The following is a 25202-nucleotide window of genomic DNA, read 5'->3' as shown; positions in this document are numbered from 1 at the left end:
GGCTAAATATAACTTTGCAAATCTATCCTTTTCTACCACATGTTGCCAGTCCCCAGAGTATCCTTACAGAGAAGATTCACAAAAGTAGATTGTTTTACTCCTTTCTGGCTACTCAGTGCCTAGAACGATGCCTGACACATAGTCACTAGATAAATGTTGAATAAATGAATGATTGGTCTCTCTGTTGTTTTAAGAAAAGAAAGCCCTATGTTTTCCTTCTTTCTTCAGACAGAACATGATCTTGAATTTCATGAACTGCCCTGATTATTCGCTTGAACCTATACAACCTATAAAAACCAATGTCAAGGTGAAATTGTCTTAATCCTATACATAAAATTTCAATTAGCCAAGCTAATTAAGGAGGAATGATTTCCAAATAATTCCAGAAGCTAATAGTAACAGAACTGTTATAATAGGATATCCCAGAAGATCTTTCCCAAAAGGGATGGTCTAGTTGAGAATGAGTCCAACTGTATATAAACATACTTGGAATCATCTCGAAGCATGTTTCAATGTGCCTGTTGACTATGTGTTTTTAATATGGATTTTGTTTTCATTCAGAATATAGAGTCAATATTTTCTGTGATGACAAAATTACAATTTTGAACATTTTGTTTCCACTAGGGGAGAATAAAGGTCTGAGTGAAAAGGTAGCAGCCAAACAAAGGAGCGTGGAAGGGGAAGAGTTCCAACAGGAGTCGGACAAGATCACTTCAGGCAGAAGGTAAGTGAGTATGTTTTGTGGCCTTTCCAAGGAGTCTGTGCTTCAAAGTTGTTTTGCGTCATCGTGTCATGAATGTTTGAGCATGTACACGGAGCCCTAAATTATCACCACCTGGCTTCGGTCCACCCAGTGGCACATTCCTCTTGTCCAATGATGCCTTAGCTCATGGTATACGGTCGAGTCACTTGGAAATCCAGAAAAAGGATTGGATCAAGTCCCGTGCATGCAGTGATTGGCCAGCCCTTGTAGCATCAGACTGTGGTTAGTTCCACTCCTAGATCCCTTTACTACATGGATGGTGAGTTAAGACGTTTGATGATGTTGAAGCCTCATGTTGTCTGTTCCTTCTAAATCCAAGAATTTGTTCCACCATCGGAAGGGTATGCTTGATGAAAGACGGGTCAGAGGCATCCGAAATGACAGGCTGTATTTAGCACAATAATCTTGTTTTCTTTTATTTATTGCCCAAAGAACTGAATGTTCATGGGAAAGAATTTTTAGGCATCCTAGTATTTGTTTCTGGAATGTATTTTTCTACATATGGTAGCATGCAGCATCTGCACGAAGGATGGTAGACAGAAATTTTTTACTGCAGTTCTTCATTACAAACAGGAGAAAACTGGAGGACAGAGAGCCTCAGTAACTTATTCAAGGTAATCAGATTCGTTCGTAGCCAAAGCTAAAACCCAGGACTCAAGATTCCCCGTATTTCACAGATGATTTCATAAGAACATGCAGACATTCCAAATCAGATTCCTCCCTCTCTCCCAAGCTCATTCTTCATTTGAGTATCATTTGTTTTTCTGGAACTAATTACAAATTTACAGTTTAGGCACCAAGCCAAGCCCAACTATTATGGCTTCAGGCTCTGTTAGGGTAAATATAAGCAGAGATGTTCTGACTACGCTCTGTGAAGCCTCTTCAAGGGTCACAATGCAGATGTGTGCTCATGTGAGTGTGCACGTATGTTGCTCATGTGTGCATGTGTGGTTGTACGGATAGAGACGGGGCATCCTCTTTGACAAGATTACTTCCTTCTTTACCTACGTACCTATTGGTAAGATTTTGTTTAAAAAACAACAAAAAATGTCTGTGGTGTCAGACATTCCTGTCACACACATCAGCATGTCCCGTAGATACTTTCTCCTGAATCCAAGAAAAAAACATTATATTTTAATTGTAAATTATTCTTTATGGTATAGGGTCTATATTACTGAGACTTTGGTAACTTCGGGCTTTTTAGTCCACAGGCTCCATTACATTACACAGTGGTGGGTTTTTATTTGTTCACTTACTTGCTTGTGCGTTGAATGATCAACAAGGCTAACAGACATTTTATATACAGATTCATTTTATCTTTTATGTGTTACTGAAAATCCAAACTTTACAACAGAGCGATATGTTAATGCAGAGAATTTATTAGTTGAGGCCGCAAGCCTGGATCCTTCCGAAAGAACACATCAGATAAAGCCACATCAGGATATTACTTTTGATAATAAATGTGCAGACCGGACCGTCCCTACGCCCATCTGCAAAGCTGGGTGGGGTATTGCGGGCATCCCCCCTCCATCCTTCCACACCCCCAACACACTTTTTATCCTGAAAGCACATCCTCACTTGGTGGAATAGAAAATGTGGAAAGTGTTAGGACTGAAGCTGCAAATTCAGATAAAAATGCCTTGGTGTGTGTAGCTTATTCTTAAGTAAATAATATACCTGAAGGTATCTGAAAATTATCTTTTTTTCATAAACATATGGTTTTGTTGGCTCTGCCTCAAGGCAAACAACCATGAGACAGATAGTACAGAGTTCTTATTAGATGATTTGCCATAACAAGATAGACTAATTAGCTCTTTCCTAAGAGTTCGGTTTGATGTTGGAGAGCCCGTGAGAGCCGTGGAAGCTGAGGGGAGAGAGGGATGTTACTGAGGAGGGGTGCCAAACAGAACTGGGTGGGACACGAAGGGAGACATGCTGAAGACAAACTAAGCAAGAGGCATAAAGGGCTTCCCTGGTGGTGCAGTGGTTGAGAGTCCGCCTGCCGATGCAGGGGACACGGGTTCGTGCCCTGGTCCAGGAAGATCCCACATGCCGCGGAGTGGCTGGGCCCGTGAGCCATGGCCGCTGAGCCTGCGCATCCGGAGCCTGTGCTCCGCAGCGGGAGAGGCCACAGCTGTGAGAGGCCCGCGTACCGAGGAAAAAAAAAAAAAAAAGAGGCATAAAGACAGATGGCCAAGAGGCGCATGAAGAGCTGTTCAACATCACGAATTATTAGAGAAATGCAAGTCAAAACTACAATGAGGTACCACCTCACACTGGTCAGAATGGCCATCACCAAAAAATCTACAAACAATAAATGCTGGAGAGGGTGTGGAGCAAAGGGAACACTCTTGCACTGTTGGTGGGAATGTAAATTGATACAGCCACCATGGAGAACAGTATGGAGGTTCCTTAAAAAACTAAAAATAGAACTACCATATGACCCAGAAATCCCACTACTGGGCACATACCCAGAGAAAACCATAATTCAAAAAGACACATGCACCCCAATGTTCATTGCAGCACTATTTACAATAGCCAGGACATGGAAGCAACCTAAATGTCCAATGACAGATGAATGGATAAAGAAGACATGGTGCATATATACAATGGAATATTAGCCATAAAAAGGAACGAAATTGAGTCATTTGTAGAGACTGGATGGACCTAGAGACTGTCATACAGAGTGATGTAAGTCAGAAAGAGAAAAACAAGTATCGTATATTAACGCATGTATGTGGAATCTGGAAAAATGATACAGATGAACCAGTTTGCAAGGCAGAAATAGAAACACAGATGTAGGGAACAAGTGTATGGACACCAAGGGGGGAAAGCGGAGGCGGGGAGTGAGGTGAATTGGGAGATTGGGATTGACATATATACACTACTATGTATAAAATGGATAACTAATAAGAAAAAAAAAAGAGGCGTAAAGAGCTAACATTTGGAATCTGAAACCATTTCATTCTTGACTTGCTCACTTGCAAATAACCCAATAAAAACGTATAGGCTTCTTAAAGGCAAAGATTGTGTCTTACCAATTTCCGCATGTCTAGTGCTTAATATAGAACCAAGCACATTGTTATCACTCCTTAAATGTTTATTGTTTTTAAGTAAATGAACGAATGCTTAATGCACGCATATATATGTTTCTCTACCAGAGAAAAAGATTTCCTTTTTTTCTTTAGGTTGATGCATTCCATGGTATTATATATGAAATGAGATGCCCTTTTAATCTGCTCTGCATGAAACTGACCATTCTGAACAAAGACATTGGCCTTCTCTGAATTCTGATGCTCTTAGAAATTGAGATAAATATTTAACCATCCCTCCCTGTGCCCTTGTGGATCTGTGTGGAATCCTTGAGCTGGCTAACTGAACATTAAATGTATAAGTTAAACTACTCATCTCTCAGTAACAGAGGAGGATAAACTTAGTACAAAAAGAACATTCTTCTTCCTCACCTGTGAACATAAAGCAAAACAAAAATCTGCAAGTGTATTTTGAGATAGGTTTATGAGGAGCTTTGACATATGCATATGAATTTGATGATGAAGTTTTGACATTTGTACAACTACACACTCATAAAGTTGTATCAGAAACTCTAAAAAACAACCACCACCATACATACATTTTGCTGTTTTTCTGGAAAAAAAAAAATAGGTACTCCTAATCCATGGAGTTTCCATTCACAGAAAAAGCTGTCAGGAAAGAAAACGTCAGCCATAGAAAGGCATTCTATTAGGGAAATGAACCAAATCAGAAAAGGAGAACACTATTCGCAATTTAACCAGCCAAGTTAAACATGACACGATTAGAGCCAATCTTTGGGGACCAAGTTAGTGGTAATTGTGCCTTATTTTACTTGGCCAATTAAAGGCTGAACTCTTTGCTAAATTGGCTATTTTCAAAGCAATCACACCTTTGCACTCAGAATTTTTTTCAGCTTGCCATTTTTAATTTAGTATTTGACTGCTTAATAGATGTATGTGTACATGGACCCGTGACTAAATATTTGCACATAATACAAAATTAATATGCATTTGTATTGGGCAGAATGAAGGATTTCTTATTATATTAGGCTTTTAAACCAGATCAGGGTCATATATGTTTTTACATGTCCAATAATTTCCAACATCTGAAGAAAGTAAGCTGTGAAATATATTGCCTAAGGGTAGATTCCTAGAAAATAACTATTATAACATGGAGAAAAGAATAACCTAAGGAATGAGGGTTTCAATATGTATAAAAAGTAGAGAAGAGGACAAAGTGTTGGTTTTTCTACCAACCATAAGTGTATCTTCGTTTACTTTGTCACCATGAGTCAGTTAATATTTATTGAAGGCTCTGTGCAGAGAACTGCTCTTGACTAGATGATTCCAACCAAAGCCCCAGAAATTATCCCTGACTCAAGAAGCATCTACTCTTAAAAAAAAAAAAAAAAAAAAAAAGGAAGAAAAGACCCAAATTGTGTGGGAACATAAATACAAAAACTGAAAGCTCAAATCAGCTTTTCAGCTTTCTACACTGGGATAAAAGTATTCATATACGTTAGTGTTAAGACTCAAGACTCAGAAAAGGAGAAAAGAAAACAGTTGAGGGAGGCTTCCCTGGTGGCGCAGTGGTTGAGAGTCCGCCTGCTGATGCAGGGGACACGGGTTCGTGCCATGGTCCGGGAAGATCCCACATGCCGTGGAGCGGCTGGGCCTGTGAGCCATGGCCGCTGAACCTGCGTGTCCGGAGCCTGTGCTCCACCACAACGGGAGAGGCCACGACAGTGAGAGGCCCGCATACTGCAAAAAAAAAAAAAAAAGAAAACAGTTGAGGGGAGGAGGTCCTCATAGCTCTATGAATTGAGACTGACGGAATTAGTCAAAAAAAGTTTTTCTGGGGAAATCTAGTGGAATAAGCACTGGAAGAAGAGTAAGAGGCTCTGAAATAAAGTAAATGACTGAAAGTCAGCTTTGTAGAACAAAACACGGTAGGTGCTCTACACTAAAATCTATCTTCCCAATGCCTTTAGGAATTAAGGACATATGTATTTTTACATAAAGTGTGGATCCAAATATGTAGACTAGAGTAGACTTGACTTTTCAAGATCTAAAACCATTTTCTGCCTAACAGAATGAGTAGTTGCTTAAGAATTTCAATACCATGTTGTATGCATTCTGGTTAATTTTACAGCCAGCTTTTCTACACACACTTTCCATTCTTTGTGGAGATGGAAACCTTAACGCTGTCACCTGTTTTGATCAACAGGAGGAACTGATGACAAAGAGAGGTAATCGGAGTGCAGGGTAAAGTTAGGGCAGAAGTAAAATGAAAACTCGTACCCCGAGGCCATGTGGTGGGGCTTGGTGAGGTGAGCTGGAAGGAACACTGGATCCTTGGCTTCTAGAAAAAACGAGCGCAAGGCTCTTTCCTTGCTTCCCTCGGGTTGGGGGTGGGGTGGAGAGAACTTCACCCCCCAAAGGAGGTGTCGTTGTCTTTGGTCACATTTCGTGACACTTGATTGGCTGACATGGTGGTGGGTGTAGTGGCTGGAGGCGTCGCGTGTTAAAAGATGCGTCTGTCCCCTGTTCGGCTCCTCTGACGTCATCCCTCTCTTACTATCGATTTTAGATGCTCTTTCTTCCCCCACGGAGTAGACTCCTGGCTGGCTTAAGAAAGCCTGGGGCCGAAGACCTAGGCCAGCATGGTTCAAGTGTTGGCCGGGGTTCCTGCTTACTCTCTGGCTCTCTCTGGACATTTGAACTGGCGTTTCTTCTCTTTATAGGGATACAGTCTGAAGGCTTATGTTTGGGGAAAAGAACAAAGGACAGCAGGCCTCTGTCTGCTATGATCCTAGGTAGAGCTCACTGAGACAGGATCTGGTCCAGCCCTTAGAGGTGCATTGTAGTTTAGAGGCTGAAATCCCAGCTAAAAACAAAGTGTTGTTTAACTTTGCCTATCATTTCTCTATGCACGTGTTTATTTTGGGGACCTTGTGTAGAGGTGAGTCTACTTGAGGACATAATTTGCATATTCTAAAACACAAACACTATCAACATACCCCGGTAAACTAGCATGATGATCATTCTTTAATGTCGCTCCCATCTATAGTCTCTAACAGGCATGGGCTCTACAAGTGTCTCCTACACCCTGCTCTGCAATCTTGAGTGAGGTGTTTTTCCAAAAGATTTTTTTTTCAAAGTTAAAGCTCAATGGTTGGTTAAAAAAGAACCTTGGCCTCTTACCATATGACGTAGCACTTAACATTTGTTTTTTGGAGACACAGGTTGAGCCCTGACTGCACGTAAGGTATTGTGAAGAGTGTTGAGTTACCCAAATCAACAAGTCATGGCTTCAGCCCTCAATCTGGGGAGAGGCACATCTGTTTAAAAATGGTCCCTGGGACTTCCCTGATAACCCAGTGGTTAAGACTTTGCCTTCCAGTGCAGGGGGTGCGGGTTCGATCCCCGGTCAGGGAGCTAAGGTCCCACATGCCTCATGGCCAAAAACCCAAAACATAAAACAGAAACAATATTGCAACAAATTCAATAAAGACTTTAAAAATGGTCCAAAACAAAAAACTGTCCCTAAAAACAATCATAAACAGATATACACGAGATAGTCAATACAAGAGACAGCACAGAGACAGAGATCATGAGTTGGTTGAAAAGAGATTCTCCGTAAGAGAATGAACTTTGTGACCAGTAAAGGGAAACATTGAAGAAAGGAAAAAACAGTGGAGAAAAGAAAAGATAATGGCACATAAAGGGAAATGATGTCAGATAAACAAAAGTATTGCCCTTTAAATCTTTCCATTCTGTTAAGAATTGGAGTGGAGTAATCATAAGAAGAGTACAGTAATTTTGTCTTTTTATTCTGATGCATTGACATCTTGGGGCCATGCTGATCCTGGAGAGCCTGCCCCTCCCAGGACTAGCTAATTCCTAGAGATAGTAAAGGACTTTCCAGCCAGCTCACCTTTCATAGGCAAACCAGCCACAGCCCACACCCCCAGCCATCTCCTTTATGGGCCGCTATCACACTCTGGGCCGCTATTCCCTGCCTTAATCACCCCATGGCCAGTGCAATGGATGAAATGTTTGTGTCCCCCCAAAATTTATATCTTAAAAGTCTAATCCCAATGTGATGGTATTTGGAGGGGCTTTTGCGAGGTAGTTAGGTCATGTGTGTAGAGCTCTCATGAATGGCATGAGTGCCCTCATAAAAAGAGGCCACAGCGCTAGCTGCTTCTCTTCCTGTCAGGTGAGGACACAGTGAGAAGTTGCAGTCTGCTCTCACCAGCACCTGGCTGCGATGGCATCCCTCATCTCAGACCTCCAGCGTCCAGAGCTGTGAGAAAGAAATGTTTGTTATTTAAGCCACCCAGTCTATGGAATTCTTTTATAGCAGCCTGAACTAAGACAGCCAGGTACTAGGCAACTAGGGACGGCCCCTATGCCTCAGAGCCCGCTGAAATCATGCAAACTAGACAGTCTAAAGCTTGTTTACCCTTGCCCATGCATTCCTTCCCACAAAAACCACCATGAAGGCTTTGCCCACGTTTCCCCTTGCTCTCTCTGCCTCCTGACGGACCCTGGTGCCCCCCCCACCGTGTGCCCCCTCCTGCCCCACCCTGTTTCTTGGGAACTGTGAATAACAAGCTGTCTTTTCAATGGCAGTTACCTCCTGATCTGTTGCCCTCAGCATACCTCAATAATAATAAAACCTACTTTTTAAAGCAGTGAGTTATATGTCAATGGAAGATTGTAAAAGGCCACCAGGAAAAGAAAACACAAAAAACTAAAATCTCAGCAGAGAAGGAAGAGTTTAAAAGTGCAGCTGGAGAAAGTGTGGGACAGAGGCCAGGTGGGAGATGCCTGAACAACACGGCCCCCTGTGTCAGCCACCGTGAGTGGAGGGAAAGACATTTGAAAAGTGCATCTTACGCTGCAGAGGCAAATTCAGCTTGTATACTTCTTTTCTTGCCTTTGTTGTATGTGGTTTCATGTTAAGCACATTTCTATCCCTAACCTTGCAGTCAGGATGCTGGCAAGAGAGCTGGCAGGCATATTTGCACTGTATTTCAGATATCCCTGAAATTGCTGTAAAGAGAGGGTGGCAGTGGGCTAGAGAAGAGGACCCCAGCGGAGGGGAGAAGAATCCGCTGACAATGGAAGCTTCCTGCTACCTGTCACTCCACTCCACTAATGCTGTCTTCATCTACTGAAAAATTAAATCTAAGCACGCTACTCTCCTATTTTAAACACTCAGATGTCCACCGCTACAATGTTCGGCATAGAAATATGTCCACGATTGAGTTGGATCCTACCTTTCCAGTACTTTCACCCAGTGAACCTTATTGAATGTTCAGTGTCATGGAATTTCTCACCACTTCTTGAACAGACCATGCTTTTGTAACCAGTGGAGCGCTAACTCAAGACCAACAGAGAAATGGGGAAGTAATCTGTTATTAAGAGATGGACAAACCCCTGCTTACGGAAAAGGCAGGGCTGTCTGATAACAGCATGATTGGAAAACATGGTTTCCTTTCAGGGCTGAATCTGCCCTCCCTTTCATCACAAATAGCTGACTTATGGCTTAAATCCTCAGGGGCACTTGAGAGAGAGAAGGATGTGGCCAGACCTGCAGAGCAGATGACAGATCCCCTTAAGTAGCTGCCTGGGCACAACTAGTGGCCTTCTTTACCTACTCACTGGCCGAAAGGGGAAGAGAGAGCTAGCAAGACGGCCAGGCTACCTAAACTGTTGATATTTGCAACCAGGAGGCTGGACATGCAGGAGTCAGGACTTGCCTACGTGGCTCTTCTAGCGCAGTCACCCTGCCCAGGGCTAAGGCACGGCTCAGGGAATGTCAAGTTCTGATTCATCGGATGCAGAAGGCATTTGTATGTATAGTTCTCTTCCTCCAGTCCAAGTCTGGGAAGGATGAAAGTACTTCCTTTGAAACATGAGAAGAAAGAATCCAGAGTTTTTCCATTATCTTTAGTAAGAGGACTCTTCATTTTTTTAAATCTACTTTCCCCCTTGGTCTCCTTCAGGACGGGAACCACATTATCCATCAATGCTTAACACAGCAGGTGGTTGGCAATAATAAATTTCCCTTTAGTGAGCAATAAACAAATGAGTAAATGAGGGATGAACAAATCCCAGGCAGTGAATGTACCTATATAAACCTTTATTTATTTTATTTTATTTTATTTATTTTTTTTGCGGTACGCGGGCCTCTCACTGCTGTGGCCTCTCCCGCCATGGAGCACAGGCTCCGGACACGCAGGCCCAGCAGCCATGGCTCACGGGCCCAGCCGCTCCGCGGCATGTGGGATCTTCCCGGACCGGGGCACGAACCTGCGTCTCCTGCATCGACAGGCGGACTCTCAACCACTGCGCCACCAGGGAAGCCCCATAAACCTTTATATTTTTATTATAAAGTCCAAAAAAATAAGCCGTAACAATAAAGATTTCACATATATGATGTTGTTAAATCCTCAAAACAATCCTGGGGGGCTTCCCTGGTGGCACAGTGGTTGAGAGTCCGCCTGCCGATGCAGGGGATGCGGGTTCGTGCCCCAGTCCGGGAGGATCCCACATGCCGTGGAGCGGCTGGGCCCATGAGCCATGGCCGCTGAGCCTGCGTGTCCAGAGCCTGTGCTCCACAGCGGGAGAGGCCACAACAGTGACAGGCCCAGGTACCGCAAAAAAAAAAAAAAAAAAAATCCTGGGAAGGGAGGTTATTCTCATTTTTTCCTATGAGAAAACTGAGGATCAGAGAGAACATATTAACCACTTAAATGCACGCAACTAGTGAGTGACAGCACTGGGACTGAGAGCCCAAACCTTCTGGTTCCAAGTAGACAATTCCAGAGCTGTCCGGTAAGTCTCATGGAGAAACTCATCACAGGAAGATAAGAAGAGAGCTAGAGGGGGAAGGACAGGAGTGTGGTTTTCAGATTTCGCTGTGCTTAAGAATGAATGGAGGTATGCTTCCATCAATATTCAAAGATACAAGTAATGCCTATGAGTCACTAAGAAGGAGACACAGAATTCAAAAGAATGAGGGGAGAAGATATGAAGGTGTAGTAATAGAGAAAGATTCTCAACCTTTCTAGGAATCAGGGAAATGAAAATTGGATGGATGAGATGTTCTTACACCCAGTATTGGTAAAAATAGTTTCAAGTGTTGGGGAGACTACGAGGAAATGAAATGGGTACCATTGTACACTCCTGATGGGAGTATAACATTGTGTAGCCACTTAGGAGGACCGTTGGCAGTTTCTATGAAAATTTAAAATGCATGTTCTTTATGACCCAGCGTGGTCTAGAAGGTAGATTCTGTGTATCTCAGGACATGTGCCAGACTCATTCAGTATCAGGGAAAGTACGGTAACTTCTATTTGTGTGCAACTGTACACCATCCTTTTAAATTTCGTGTTGAGAATCTATTTTTGCGGAGGGTGCCATGGAGCACCGCCTCAATGCCCTTTCTAGCTGGTTCCCCAGATGGCAGGAAGGGTGACTGCCAAAGGCTCATGGCTGAGCGGCTCCTAGGGAATTGCCCTCGGCCCAGGGGAGCTGCTTTGCCCATCCTGGTCAGCCTGTGTCTGATGACTGGTCAAGCTGGGGGTAGAAAGACTAGCCCCTTACCTCAATTCTAAATAGCACTAAGGGGCCATCCAGCCCTGAACTCCAGGGACCAGCTGAGTGCTTGCTGGCAACTGCATTGAGCTCACCTTCTCTCCCCAGTAACGTCCCAGCATGCACAGCTCAGAGCCTTGGTGTCTGTTTCCTGACCTAAGGAGGTTGTATAATGCACAAATGAATACAAAAGCACACACATATAATTTACAAATATTTAAATGCACATATATTTTGGTGAATGCTCAAAGATGTGCTTTACGGATAGGGTTGCCCTGTCTACCTGATATTCGTATGTTGAAGTCCTAACCCCTCTGCCCAGTCCCTCAGAATATAGTCTTGTTTAAAAATAGGGTAATTGTGGATATGATTAGTTAAGATGAGGTCATACTGGAGTAGGGTGGACCCCTAATCCAATATGACTGGTGTCCTTATAAAAGAGAAATGTAGCCACTGAGACACACACACAGGCAGAAGGCCCTGTGGAGGTTGAACTTGTGCAGTCACATGCTGAGGAGCTACCAGAGTCTAGGAGAGAGGCCTGGAAAAGGTCCTTCCCTGGCACCATCAGCCAGAGCACGGTCCTGCTGAGACCTAGATCTCGGACTTCTAGCCTCCAGAGACAATAGGTTCCGTTTTTTTTAGTCACTCGGTTTTTTTGTTGTTGTTGTTTTTGTCTTTTGTTACGGCAGCCCCTGTGAATGAATACAGTGCCTGAGAGAAAGAGTCACAAATATGCACAGGGATATATTCTTTGCAAATTCGTAACAGTGAAGCAGGAAAAAAACAGTATAAACAATGTAAATGTTTATCAGTTAACTGATCACAAATAAAATATAGCATATCCATGCTGTGGGTATTTAACCTCAGTTTAAAAGCTTGTGGTAGGTTTCATTATATTGACAAAACCTTCAGCAATCACTATTACTGAGTAAAGAAGGGGAGAAGTTGAATGACATGTGCAGGACAAAACCATTTAATTTATGTTTAAGAAATGCAAAAGAATACTCTATCCTTTGATACATCTGTCTGTGGATATGAATACACAGAACAATGACCAGAAGGATATGGTCTGAACTTTTGACATTGTTTGCCTCTGGGGTAAGGGTAAAGAACTGGGGGGTTGCTAAAGGGATTTTTCATCAGTAACATTTAACTTTTAATAAGAGAATATATTCACAAATTTTCTTTGTAATTAACAATTAATAAAAACAAGCAAAAAAATCATCAAAGGGAATGTAATGTGGTATCCTAGAACAGAAGAAGGACAATAGGTAGAAACTAAGGAAATCCGAATAAACTCTGAGCTTTAGTTAATAATAATGTCTCTATACTGGTTCATTAATTATAATAAATGCACCATAGTAATGTAAGATATTAATATTAGTGGAAGCCGTGTGCAGAGGGTTATATGGAAACTTAGTAGTATCTGTTCAGTTTTTCTGTAAAATCTAAAATATAAGATCAATTTTAAAAAAACTCATCTAGGGCCCTTGAGTTAGAAGAATGCAGATTCCCAGGCCCAGGCCCTGGAGATTCTAATTCAGTAGGTCTAGGGGGAAGCCCAGTAATTTTTGTTCTTATTAAGCACTGCGAGGGGATTCTGGTACTTTGAGTTACTACGGGCTAGAAAAAAATATCCAAGAAAATCCAACCATACCCATTGGGTTAACAAAGCTGGTACTTGAAGCCTTTTCCCAGGTTGGACGGGGAGTTAGGCAGGGAAAGAGGTGATGTGGAGCGTGTTTCTACTCTGGGGCAGCTGGTCCAGGAGAGCGGAACTCCCTGTCGTGAGGTTGGCCCCTGAGGGCCCCCGAGGACCTGACAGCCGATGGGCAGCCAGCCAGCGACGCAAGGAGCAGCCTCTGCCTTCCCATCACCACGCTTTGGCATATGGTTAGTTCTCCGGCTTTTAACTGTATTTTGAGAACAGTGTTATCAATAATTGATCCTCCCAATTAAAATGTTTTTCTTCCAGCTAAAATTTTTATGAGTGACCTGAAAACATGGCATATTTGGCTACCCTCCCACTTCCCCACTCAGGCACTCAATTTATCGTTCCGAGTTCTAGTTCCCTTAAGATAGTACACAAACACGATCGTAACGGTTATTGTAACAGATGGTAGGTGTGCGTTAACGTGGCCTCCACCACTGGCTTGAGAGGACACTGAGCTTCCTCATCTTGGTAAGCAAGGGTGTTTGGCCCCATATCGAGCATGTTATTCACTCATTCATTCATTCATTCATTCACTTATCCTCCCAGCGTTTGTGGAGAGGCTATCGTGTGTTCAGTACCCTGCTAGACGCTGGTTAGCCGGCTGTGAAAAAGATGACAGATTTGTCCTTAAAACTGGTTATTGTTAGTTGGACTGAATTGCCCCTCCCAGTCTCTACAATCTGATGAATGAAGTCACAGTAAAGCTGATTAATTATTTCAGTTGGAAAATAAGACACTTCTGTGACAATGTTTAACACGAACGGACTCAATTACAAGAGTAGGCTTTTCCTCAAAACAGCCTATCTTGAAGACAAAGATATTCCTCAAAACAGCCTATCTTGAAGACAAAGATTTCCACTGTTCCTAATACCAGCATTAACCCTCCTGTTTCCAAGTTGGGTGAGCGCTAGCAGAACCTCACCGCCAGCCTCCAGAATGGCGCAGCCGGATTTGCGGCCCTCATGGCCAGAGAGTGCCTGGGGGCACCGTTACCAACATCATCACACATATGGCTTTGGGGACCTCCAGCCTCATTTGGGGAGAAAACACTGAATACACAAGAACCTTTGCCTTTAAAGCACTTAGAATAAAAACATCATCTGTACTTTCACTCCTCACGCCCTTAAAACTGGAGGAAGTTGGTAACCAAAAATAAAGCCAGAAAACTAAGGGAGGAGGAAGCGTATTAGAATATTGACCTGAGGATCATTACAGATGCGGGGCACAGCTGGAGTCTATGTGAACTTTGCAGAAGCCTGGGTGTGGGAAGGAGAGAAGAGGAGGAATAACAGAAGGAGGAAGGTAGAAAAGGGGCAACAGGGCTGGAGTGGAAAGGGTGAAAGATGGACAAGGGGTAGCAGAGGGAAAAGGGAGTGAGGGTCAGCACTTTTTGAGCACTGCAGTCACGTGGCAGGTAACGTACACACACCTCCCGTTTAATCTATACAACAGGCTTTGAGAAGAGAACACCAAAGTGCCCTGGGATGCACACTCAGGTGGCCTCCCTACCCGAGGCCATGGCCTTAACCACTGCAGGCCCTGCCCTACTGAAAGGCAAAGAGGACAGCAGCTCAGCCCTCTTTCCATGGGGGATGGGGCACCTGCGGGCAGGAGAACTCTACAGTCCAAAAGGTCAGCTCCAGCCAGGTGTCTGCCAGGGACTTGCGATCGTGCCCCATGGAGTCTGTGCAGGGACACTGCCTGGCCTCGTATTTTCCCAAAGGCTTTCACTTAGGAGAAGGGCCTCAGCTAGTCTACACAGCGAACCTTGTGCAAACTTGAAAAAGTCACCCCACTGGGTGGACCAGTTAGAAAAAGATGTCCCTTCCCTGGGGTCTGTGACTGCAGCCCCAGGCAGGACACAGGGTTCGGGGTACCCAGGGCTGGGCTCTGTTGTTCATGCACAAACTGTGCGGCCGTCTTTGGGGCTGGTAGGGCTCTGAACGAGGGAGCGAGCAGGGCCCAGGCATCCGTCTGGGTGGAAGGGCAGCTCGCAATTTCCCCACAATGTAGAAAGTAAACTGTGTCAGGCAGCAGCCGTCCTCTTTTAATATCGGGCATTGAATTACTCAAAAGAGCTTTGACTGGGAAGCTGGTTCTCAGCACTCCTATTAATTGAATAGCCAAAGCATAAATTGGCTTTCAAAAGGTAGTTAGAAATGCATTTTATCCTTTAAAAGGAAGGAAAAAAAGATGAAGCGCCAACCACAAATCTTCCCAACGGAATTACTCAGGAAAGATAGACAGTAGCAACAAATAGTAAAACCTTTGTATTGATAATATGCTCCTCTGTGAGGGGTTCAAAGCCTCTTCCTGTATGTTTAAATATACTCACGCCTCTCAACCTGCCTGTGACGTAGGGTGGGCAGGTATTATTATCCCCATTATTACAAGAACTGACGCAGAAAAACGGGATGCCCGGCATGAGCTCATATAACACATCAGCATCTGAGAGAGATTAGAATGCAGCCTCCCGATGGCCATTCCAGACAAGATGGTGTTGCTGGAAAATGACACAAAGTGGCAGAGTAGCAGCCAGGGTTTAAGACCCACGTTGCTCACGAGTCTGTTTTGGATGACCATATGCTTAGCAGCTGAAATGAATGGTGCTCCATTTATTATTATTAATAAACATCCCTGCGCCCACATCACGGAGACGTACTTCACTGCCTAGCCCGGCACAGGACTGATCGGCTTCCAGCAGAAGCAGGCAGGGCAGGGCTCAGGACCTCCAGGGTAAGCACGCGACAAATGCCTAAATGACTGATTGGGTGCTTGCCCGTTAATAACAATAAACATTTCTTTAGGAGTTTACTGTTTGCGGGGAACTGCGCTAAGCATTTCATCTTTCAAAACTCTCGTGACAACCTTGTGAGGAAAGTATCATTGCCCCCATCGCACACAGATGTCAGAGGACCCATCCAAGTCCGTGCAGCTGGTTAAAGGGCAAAGCTGAGACTTGCACTCAAAGGTCCCGCTGGACTCTAAAGACAGGGGTCTAAACCACTCTGCTGTGCTCCCTCTGACCAAAGTATGTCCAAAATTTAAACACCGATCCTTCTTCACACCCTTGCAAATGCCAACAAATTCTGCTGTGAATGAAATCAACTGGATTAGTCAGGGTTCTCTGGAGAGACAGAACCAACAGGATATATATAGACACATAGAAGAGTGTTGCCAAACCAGACCCGGGTCTGCCTGCCCCCTCGTGCAGTAAAGCCAATCTCCTGACACCAGATTGTTGTGAAGGAAAGCACAGTCTTTACTGCAAGGTGCTCAACATGGGGCCAAGCAAGAAGAACAGGCAACTCATGCTCAAAAGACCCAAACTCCCCAGTGGCTTTCAGGGAAGGGGTTTTAAAGGGAAGGTTAGGGGTGTGTGTGGCAGGGAGCCTGATCTGCTCGGCACAGCTCTCTGTTCAGTTGATGGTGAGGTAACAGGGTGATGTTTTGGGAATCTCAATTACCAGCTTTCTGGCTCCAATCATTCTGGGGTCTACGTGCTGGTGGTCAGCATGCAGTTAACTTCTTCCACCTGGTGGGGGGTTCAGTATCTACAAAACAGCTCAAGGACGTGGCTCAGAATATTATCTACAGCCCTCAAGGAGGAGCTAAATGTCCTTGACTGTGTTTTATGGCCAAACTGTTATTATTTTGTCTTGCTTAACTGTTTTACTTTGTTTCTGCATTTTCTTACTTCTCTGAGTAAATTTGCACTTTGGAACTTGGGGAAGACCTAGAAAGCTTTTCTACAAACAAGAGGCGAGGGACACGGGGGTCTGTCCCTAGGGAGGTCCTGCAGGGTCCTGCTTGGTTACAAGAGTTGATTTATCCAGGAATTGGCTCACGTGGTTATGGAGGCCAAGAAGTCCCATCTACGAGCTGGAGAACCAAGAAAGCGGTCCTGTAATTCTGTCTGAGTCCAGAGGCAAGGGAAACAGGAGAGCCAATGGTGTAAGTTCCAGGCTGAGTCCAAGAAACCCCCAAACCAAGAGCATTGATGTCCAAAGGCGGGAGGAGGTTGATGTCTCAGCTCAAGCAGAGAGAGGGAATTTGCCCATCCTCCACCTTTTGTTCTGAGTCCTCAGCAGGTGGGATGATGCCCACGCAAACTGGTGAGGCAATCTGCTGTACCCAGTCTACCCATTCAAATGCGAGATACCCTCATAGACACACGCAGAAATAATGTTTACCAGCTCTCTGGGCCTCCCTTAACCCAGTCAAATTGACACAGAATATTAACCATCATATCAATTTAATTCCTAGCCAAGATTTTTGGGGAAATAGACTAGACTAGACTAGATAGTATCAGAGTGCATCTCAGGCAATAAAGGTAGTTATTGTTTTGTGAAACAGTTGTTTCAAATGTGTGTGTGTGCACGTGCCTACTACTGGGTGGTGACATAAAGACTATTTATTGTGAGTCATTAAAGAAAAGCCCGAGAAGCACAGATTCAGGGTCCCCTCTGCCCCTCAGTTGCCTTAAGCTTCCCTTCTCCCCACTCACGGCCACTTCGAAAAGACCCCTGCATCTTGGAACGCACGTCGGTGGTATCGGTGATGCGTTTGCTAAAGATGGACAGCAAAAACTAGAAATCTTCCTTTCAGCTCCACTGGCCTCCTGGGTTTTTGTTTATTTCATCTTTTGAATTACATGTGGGCCTCACGTTGCAGGAGCTGGTGGTAGGGTCTCTGTGATCTGACACTGATGGGGCAAACCTGGAGTCCACCAGCAGCTCCTGTAGGGTCAAGGAGGAGCAAGAGAGGCTAAATAATTAATAATTCAATAACTGAGGCTTGGAGCAAGCTTGGAACTTGCAAGAGTGGAAGAACTTTTAAACCTCTCAACCAAGGCCATCAGGGGCACAGGATTTGTTGAGTGAACTTATATCTGAGTTAAGCCAGCTGAGAGCATGAAACACACTGTGAGTTTGATTCAAAGGTGTGTAGAGTGTGCCCCAATACTCTCTCCCCCACTATAGGCATGTTTAGTGGTACATGGGGACCATCTGGCCCCTGGGCTGCAACAGAGAAAGAAGCAGAAGGTCCCACTGGGAGGAGGGTCTGTAAGGGGACACTCCTACCCCCCAATCCCATTTTCAGAGTCCCCGTGGTGGCAGTAGGGAAAGAAATGTGAATATACCAATAATAGACAGAGGCTGGGATGGGAAAACAGCTCACTGAGCGCAGTACTTTCCCTCCCTCTGTCTTCGTCTGCTTGGGCTGCCATAATGAAACACCATGGACTGTGTGGCTTAAACAACAGACATTTATTTTCTCACAGTTCTGGAGGCTGGGAGTCGGAGATCAGGGAGCCAGTGTGGTCAGGTTCTGGTGAGAGCTCGCTTCCTGGCTTGCAGATGGCTGCCTTCTCCCCAGGGGCCCACATGGTGGACAGAGAGTGAGCTCGCTCTGGTGTCTCTTCTTATAAGGACACCAATCCTATCAGATCAAAGCCCCACCCTTATGACCTCCTGCAGCCTTAATTCCTTCTATAAAGGTCATATCTCCAAACATAGTCACCTCAGTGTTAGGGCTTCAACATATGAATCTGGGCGTGGGGCAGTTCTGTCCATAGCACCCCCATTTCTGTACATACCCTGACACTACACTGACCATCTGTCCTTCCTTCCCACTAGCCAAGACTCGAGGAGCCCTGCCATCGAAAGCAGGTGTGATGTAGGTGGAGAAAGTAGTTACGGAAGTCAGAACCACCCCCATTTGCAGGGAAAGAGGCTCAGCCTGGTGTGCTAAGGAGAATTAACCTGGTTCTGTTGTGAGTTTCCTGCCGGTTTCCCATCCGACCAGCCATCCTTTTGTTTTCCCCGTAACTACTAACTACGATGGAAAATTCAAATGAACCCCTCCCATCATACAGATCTCCAGAGGATACGATTATAGGGGTCTTTCAGTCTCTAACTCACACGATTCGTGAATGCTTGCATTTTTAACCAATGTCATGAATGACTTTGTAATTAAAAAAGTAACACTTTATAAAAATAGCACAAAAACACTTTATAAAAACACACAGTAAAAGCGCAGGTGACTCACTGAGTAAATATATACAAGGGTGATGAAAGCTCCTGGCTCACGTCCTATAAAGTGTTGTGAAAGGGTGGGATTTGGGGGAAGGGACACCTCTGAGGGGGCTCTTTTCCAGTCTTCTACGTTCAGAGGGGAGAGTGAAAAGATTGTTTCTCTACACAAACAGAAAGCCTGAGAAACAAGTTAGCTGTGTGTTTAAAGATAGTGCTGCAGCCCACCTGCATCTAGAGTGGAGGCACTCTAGAAACTTCTAGAAGCTTCATGATTCCTGGGAAGTCCTGTCACCTGGTTAGGTCGGGGCTACCGGCACCCAGCTCCCTTTCCCACCCCACGCAGGGTGGCTGAAACCCATGACTGCTCGCAACCTCGTCCTAAGTACAGACAAAGCATCCTTTCCGTTTCCAACGCCAGGGTGGGAACTGCAGCCCTGGAACGCTGAAAGGGCTTTATTAGAGCCCTAAGTGTGGGTGGAGGGAGGCCGCTGGGCCTGGGCTTTATTAAACCGTAGCTCTTCCCCACTGGTACCTCGTTATGGCCAGGGCTATTGTGAGGCTGAGGGGAGAGATCTCAGAAGGAAGGATGAGTCCAAGTACAGGAAGAGTAGCTTCTGCTCATCACCACACAGAAAAGCTAAGGGGTAACAGTCGCATAAAGTGCACACGTCACAGAGAGACTCGGGGACCAAGCCGGGGTCACTGGGGATCTGGGCCACGCTCGGCTGTAGCCAGCACTTGAGCCCCATGTCTGGAAACAGGGCTCCCTTGTGGGTTTTGAGAAATGATGAAGCCCTGGCTTTAAGGGGCCTCCTTCCCACAGGGGTTTCCAGTACTCCTCTGTCAGGAGCTGTGGATCCTTCCAGCAAGGATGCCGTCAGCAACCCAGGCAGGCCCCTAGTTCCTGAGATGTTCTCCTGCAGGAGGAAAATCTTCACTTTGCTGGTGGCAGAGGGGAATTCCACTTCATACTTTCTTAAGGTGTGAATGAGCCTAGGTCTGTGGAAGTGCTTTGTAAACTGTAAAAGGTCCGGCAGAGGAGGGAACACAGAGGCGTTATGGTTTCTCGAATAAGGTGTGTGCATTTCCCAGCCCTGTTTGCGTCTGAACATGTATGAACTCTTCTGACCTGCTCTCAGTGTGGGCTCACTCATTGCTACAAAATGCTCCCTCTGCTTTGGTTTTAAATTGCTTTTTCAAACCCAAGCTCCCAAAGAGGGACATGATTTAAGCAGTTGCAGAAGGTGGCAGCTTGGGGAGGTGGGAGGGACAGATTGTGGTGGGGTTGGTGGCTTGGGCATTACTCTGGTCTCACTGGGAAAGGGCGCCGAGCCCCTCGGGGTTTTACCCAGGGGTACCTGCCCTCGGAGCAGGGCCCTGCACTGCAGGCTGTGCCCTGAGCCTCTTCTGGCTTGGGTCCCTAGTGGAGACAAGTGGCTGTGAGAGCCTTGGGGAAGAGTCTCTCCTCTATCGAGACTGGACAGTGCCGTGACTGTCCCCCCAGGACTGGAACAGCCCTGGACCCCAGGGCCTTATCTCAGTTCCCTTGAGATTGGTGGTGAGTAAGGTGTATGTTAGGAGACCCAGGCAGTTGGAGCCCTTAAAACCACAGACGAAATCATGATGAAGGTGAGAAGAGAAAGGAAAAGGGATGGCCAAGATCAGAAGCTGGGAGGAAGGGGCACTTCACATTGAGCCTGAGGACAGATGTGCAGGGTTTGCTTTGATGTGGAGTTGCATCCCCTCTTTGTCAGAATGTGATGCTGTAAGACAGGGCACCTCTATGGTAAACACCATTCTTGTAAACCCAACAGGACACCTATTGCCACAATATCTTCTTCTCTCCTTGTCTCATTGATTATTTATGGAGCTCCTAGTCTGTGCCAGATACAGTACCAAGCAGTTAATAAATATTATCACGTACAACCTTCATAAAACCTTGTGAAATAGACATTTTAATCCAATTTTATAGTTGAGAAAAACTAAGTTCAGAAAAGGTCATTGTCTTGGGCAGGTAGGTGGAAGAAGGCCAGGATTGGAACTCCTTTTCCTGAGTCCCTGATCTTTCTGCTTCTGTATATTGTCCCTCCTTCTTTGTTCTCTTTCGTTGCTAATTGGCAAAAGGTCATGATGATCATCATTATCTTTTTTTTTTTTTTTTTTTCGGCCGTGCCGTGTGGCTTGTGGGATCTTAGTTCCCTGATCAGGGACTGAACCCGGGCCCCAGCAGTGAAAGCACCGAGTCCTAACCAGTGGACCACCAGGGAATTCCCCATCATTGTCTTTCTTAAACTAATAAGATTTGAAAGTGCACACTCAAACTTTGTTCGTTCAGTAAGGGCTTATTGAATTCCTACTGTGAGCGAGGCACCATACTGGCATGGAGACACGTGAGCCAGGAGCCCAGAGGGAAAGCCCATCTCCCAGTAGTGTCTTCTCCTGATATATTGCATCATCACCACTCCTGTTAGGGTTATAGGGTATAATCTGAACAAGTGCAGGCCAGGAAGACTTAGAGCTGCAATTCCTCTCCTGAACCATCAGAATCATGTGGATTTCTTAGGAAAATACCTGTAGGTAAAATAGAGATTTCTGTAGTAGCCAGAAACCTGGGTCGTGGCACAAGCATCGCAATGTAAGTAAGCTGTATGACTCCCTGGGCCTCAGTTTCCCCATCTGCCCAACCAGGGGGTCAGGCCACGTGATCACTGTGTCCTTGTCAGCTCTAATATTTCACCAATTTAACCGAGTTTTCCACTTCAATCCACTGTCTAGGTGAATGAATCCTGAGGCCCATTTTGAAAATGTGAGCTGTTGGCATGTTTTTCTCATCCCTAAGCCTTAGGTTCTCCTGGTGACATATGGCTTAATCAGTTGTTTTTGTTTCTGCACCTGAGTCATTTGTCATTTGCAGATGCTTTATCTTTGTCATGGTTGGTAATGTTCACTTCGTAAGAGTGAAATCTAGAGGTATACTTAATTATGAGCTATACATTTCCTTTGAAAAGCAACCAACAAATCAAGAAACTGCAAATTGAATCCTTTTTCAATGTAGCAGAACTGCTTGCATTATTAAGAGAGAACAGAGAGTAGATGCAACATACTTTTGTTTGCTAAATATGCATTTTTGTGTAACCAGATTATTTTCACGTGAGATGAAAGAACAGTATTTGAAAATCTACTCAATTTGGTACAGTTTATTTCAGATAGGGGCCAGGCACAAAAATTTTTTTTTTCCTAGAAACTTCAAGAAAGTCATTTTTCTCTTCCTGGTGATTTGTTGATTGTCAATGGCTATACTCATTCTGTGCCAACGGTACATATGATACAGTATCTAATCCTTAAACAATCCTTCAAGAACAGCTATTGCTGTGTCCATTTTGTGGATGGGGACAGTGGAGTTCAGGGAAGGTATGTCATCGATGCAGGTTCATTTGGATGGAAAGTGGCCGATGTGGGGTTCAAGTTCCTTTCAGTGTAAACCCAAATGGTTACACTTGCTCTGCGTGGGAGGGAGCGTATCCGTACGCATACACTGCCTGGAAGGGAGAAAAATGGACGAATATCCAGGTGGTTTAAAACATGCCCAGAAATAAGCAAGGAGAAAGTGGCTTCTGTAAGGCTTTCTCCACAAAATCAGGAGGAAGAGTGGGCTAATCTCAGCGCAGTATGCCTTTATGTGAGTTAGTAAAAGGTACCCTTTCCTGGAGGGTGCACCCTCACACGCCAGTGGCTTGTGTGCAGGAGGGCTGACCTCCGACCCCTCGTGTAGGGAACCCTGGCCTAAGGAACACTCTGCACATCACTACCCTATGGATGGAGAAGGGGAGGTATCAGTAAGACGGGGCGGGGGGAACCAAGAGGGTCTTGGAATGGCTGGAAACCAGAAAAGGATGGCAGTATTTATTTTATGATCTTCAAATATTTATTCTTCTCACTCGTTCTTTCTTTTGCAAATAGTTTAGTGCACAGAGGGAAACTCTTCTTATGGTTGAAGAGGTTTAGCTTGATTTCCAGATGCCAAGTCAGTTAGAGTGTGACCACACTTCCCAGAGCTGGTCTGGCTGAAAGCCAGGGAAGAAGTAATTCAGGGTACTTATCGTTACTACATTGTCCCAAAGAAAGTTCAAGGAGTCTTATCTCAGAGGTATTCGCTTTTAATAACTAGGCTGCCCGTCTGATAACGTGTTCCTCGGACTGTCTGCTGTCTCTCCATGTCTCCATCTCCTCCGCTTTCTTTAGCTCTTCTAGGTCTCTGCACAATCAATCTGTGATGTTCGGGCTTTGATTAATCATAGTAATAATACTGTAATAATAATCCAAAGATAGAGATGAAGGAGATGAAGGAGGAGGGAGAGGAGGGAGGGAACTCAGTCACACGGACTAAACCTAGGTCTGTTGCAAATGGGGAGGATGCAGGAAGAAGGGGATGGGACTAAAGAGGAGAAAGAGTTATTTTCACAAATAGGAGGCCATTTTGAACCTCAAGGGACAGACCAGAAAACTCAAACCGTGAAGTGTTTCCTCTGGAAATTATCTTAATGGTTAAATAATAGTACCTAACGTTCGTAAAGATGTTGCATTTCTCACATGCCATCGCGTTTACTAGTAAGAGCAACACGTACTAGTCAGATCTGTCAGATATGTGGTAGCAGATGCCCATTTTACAGGTGAGCAGACTGAGGTTAGAGAGGTTGAGTAAACTGGACTTGGCTAGGGACAACTCCGTCTTACCACTCGTAGAGTTTTAGCAACTTGGGGGCAGGGCCCAGCCTAGGATTTAACACTGATAGGTGTTTCATAAGTGTTTGCTTTAGGAATAGGTGAATTAAGTTATACATTGGAAAAATAAGTGAATCTTGTTGCAAACATAAGGGAAAAGTGTGTGTGTGTGTGTGTGTGTGTGTGTGTGCACGTGCGCACGCTCACACTATGACAAGGTAGTGGGGAGGGGAGTAGGAGGTGAGAGTTGTGGAATCTGGGGAAATGGGCCCATCTGTCTGCTGCTTGGAGCACCTCTTATAGATCAGAGAGAGAAAATCATTGGTGACTTTTGGCATCAAAATGGGATGCGTGGAAAACTTCTCAAAGCCATTCAGGCTGAGATGGCGGCATAGCCCTGTCCACTGTAAGAAAAATTCCCCCCCAAATTTGGAGGGAGCACGTTAATTTACTCCTTCTCTCCCCTTCCTCTCTGTGAAGGCTCTTGCCTCCTTCTGTGGGTCCAGATCGCCAGACAAATAAATTCGGGGTAGGGTGGGCAGTGGTCAGTGGAGCTGGGACGTGAAAGTCCTCTTTCTCCATCTTCCAGCTTTCCTTACCATTAAGTTGTGGGTTGAGACTGGTTTTAAAAAATTCACATACCAATTAAAATGAGATACTTTAAAAAAACAAATTCCAGCATATGGAGTATTGGCTCTCTCTCTCTCTCTCATTCTCTCTCTCTCTCTCTTTCTCTCCCCACTTCCTTTCTCCCCTTCTCTCCCCTCCCTATACCCCACCTCATGTATCCCTTTTATTCCAATTTATCTGTGTTCCCAATGAGCCGTTTCCACCGAAGCTGGAGCCCTTCCTCGTGAAGGTACACCTCAGGTGCTATAGGGCACGCCCAGTGTGTGGATTAATCAGCCCACAGCACCATCTGTCATGATTTAGGCTTAATTGGAAGATGGACCTCACAAAAGGAGGCTTCACATGGAAGGAGGGGGTGGGAGAAGCAGCAAAGGCAGGGCCTCTCCCTTCAGGAAGGAAGCCAGCAGGCCCTCAGGTGCGAGCCCGGTTCCAGATCAAAGGGGAAAAGAGGCCTGCACCTGGGTGTATGGGGCACCACGCCTGGCCATGTTGGTGGCAGGGAGAGGGTGAGCCATCCGCAGGAGGGCTCTGAGAGGGACAGATTACATGGGAGTACAGTCAGCATCACCGTGTGAATTTCAGCTGACTTCCAGATTACTCTCCAGGACACTCTTCAATAGCTCAGGGGGAAAAGGAACAGAGAACTAGGTCCTGCCTGCCCACCTCGTTATACCCATGGCCCCTCCCGT

General features: G+C 45.1%; 1 long non-coding RNA gene across 2 annotated transcripts in view; it reads left to right on the top strand.

The window, feature by feature from the left end:
• The window catches only part of LOC115866132 (uncharacterized), a 261222-nt gene that overhangs the window by 100620 nt on the left and 135400 nt on the right, over positions 1-25202 (top strand). For both annotated transcript variants that reach the window (XR_009565912.1, XR_009565911.1), the window contains exon 3: positions 625-724. This is a non-coding gene — a long non-coding RNA (uncharacterized lncRNA). The remainder of the gene's footprint in view (positions 1-624; positions 725-25202) is intronic.

This window comes from Globicephala melas, chromosome 11 (genome assembly GCF_963455315.2).
Source record: "Globicephala melas chromosome 11, mGloMel1.2, whole genome shotgun sequence".
Lineage (NCBI taxonomy): Eukaryota > Metazoa > Chordata > Mammalia > Artiodactyla > Delphinidae > Globicephala > Globicephala melas.
Note: the sequence above shows the minus strand (reverse complement) of the source record. Positions and strands in the feature narration are given on the sequence as shown.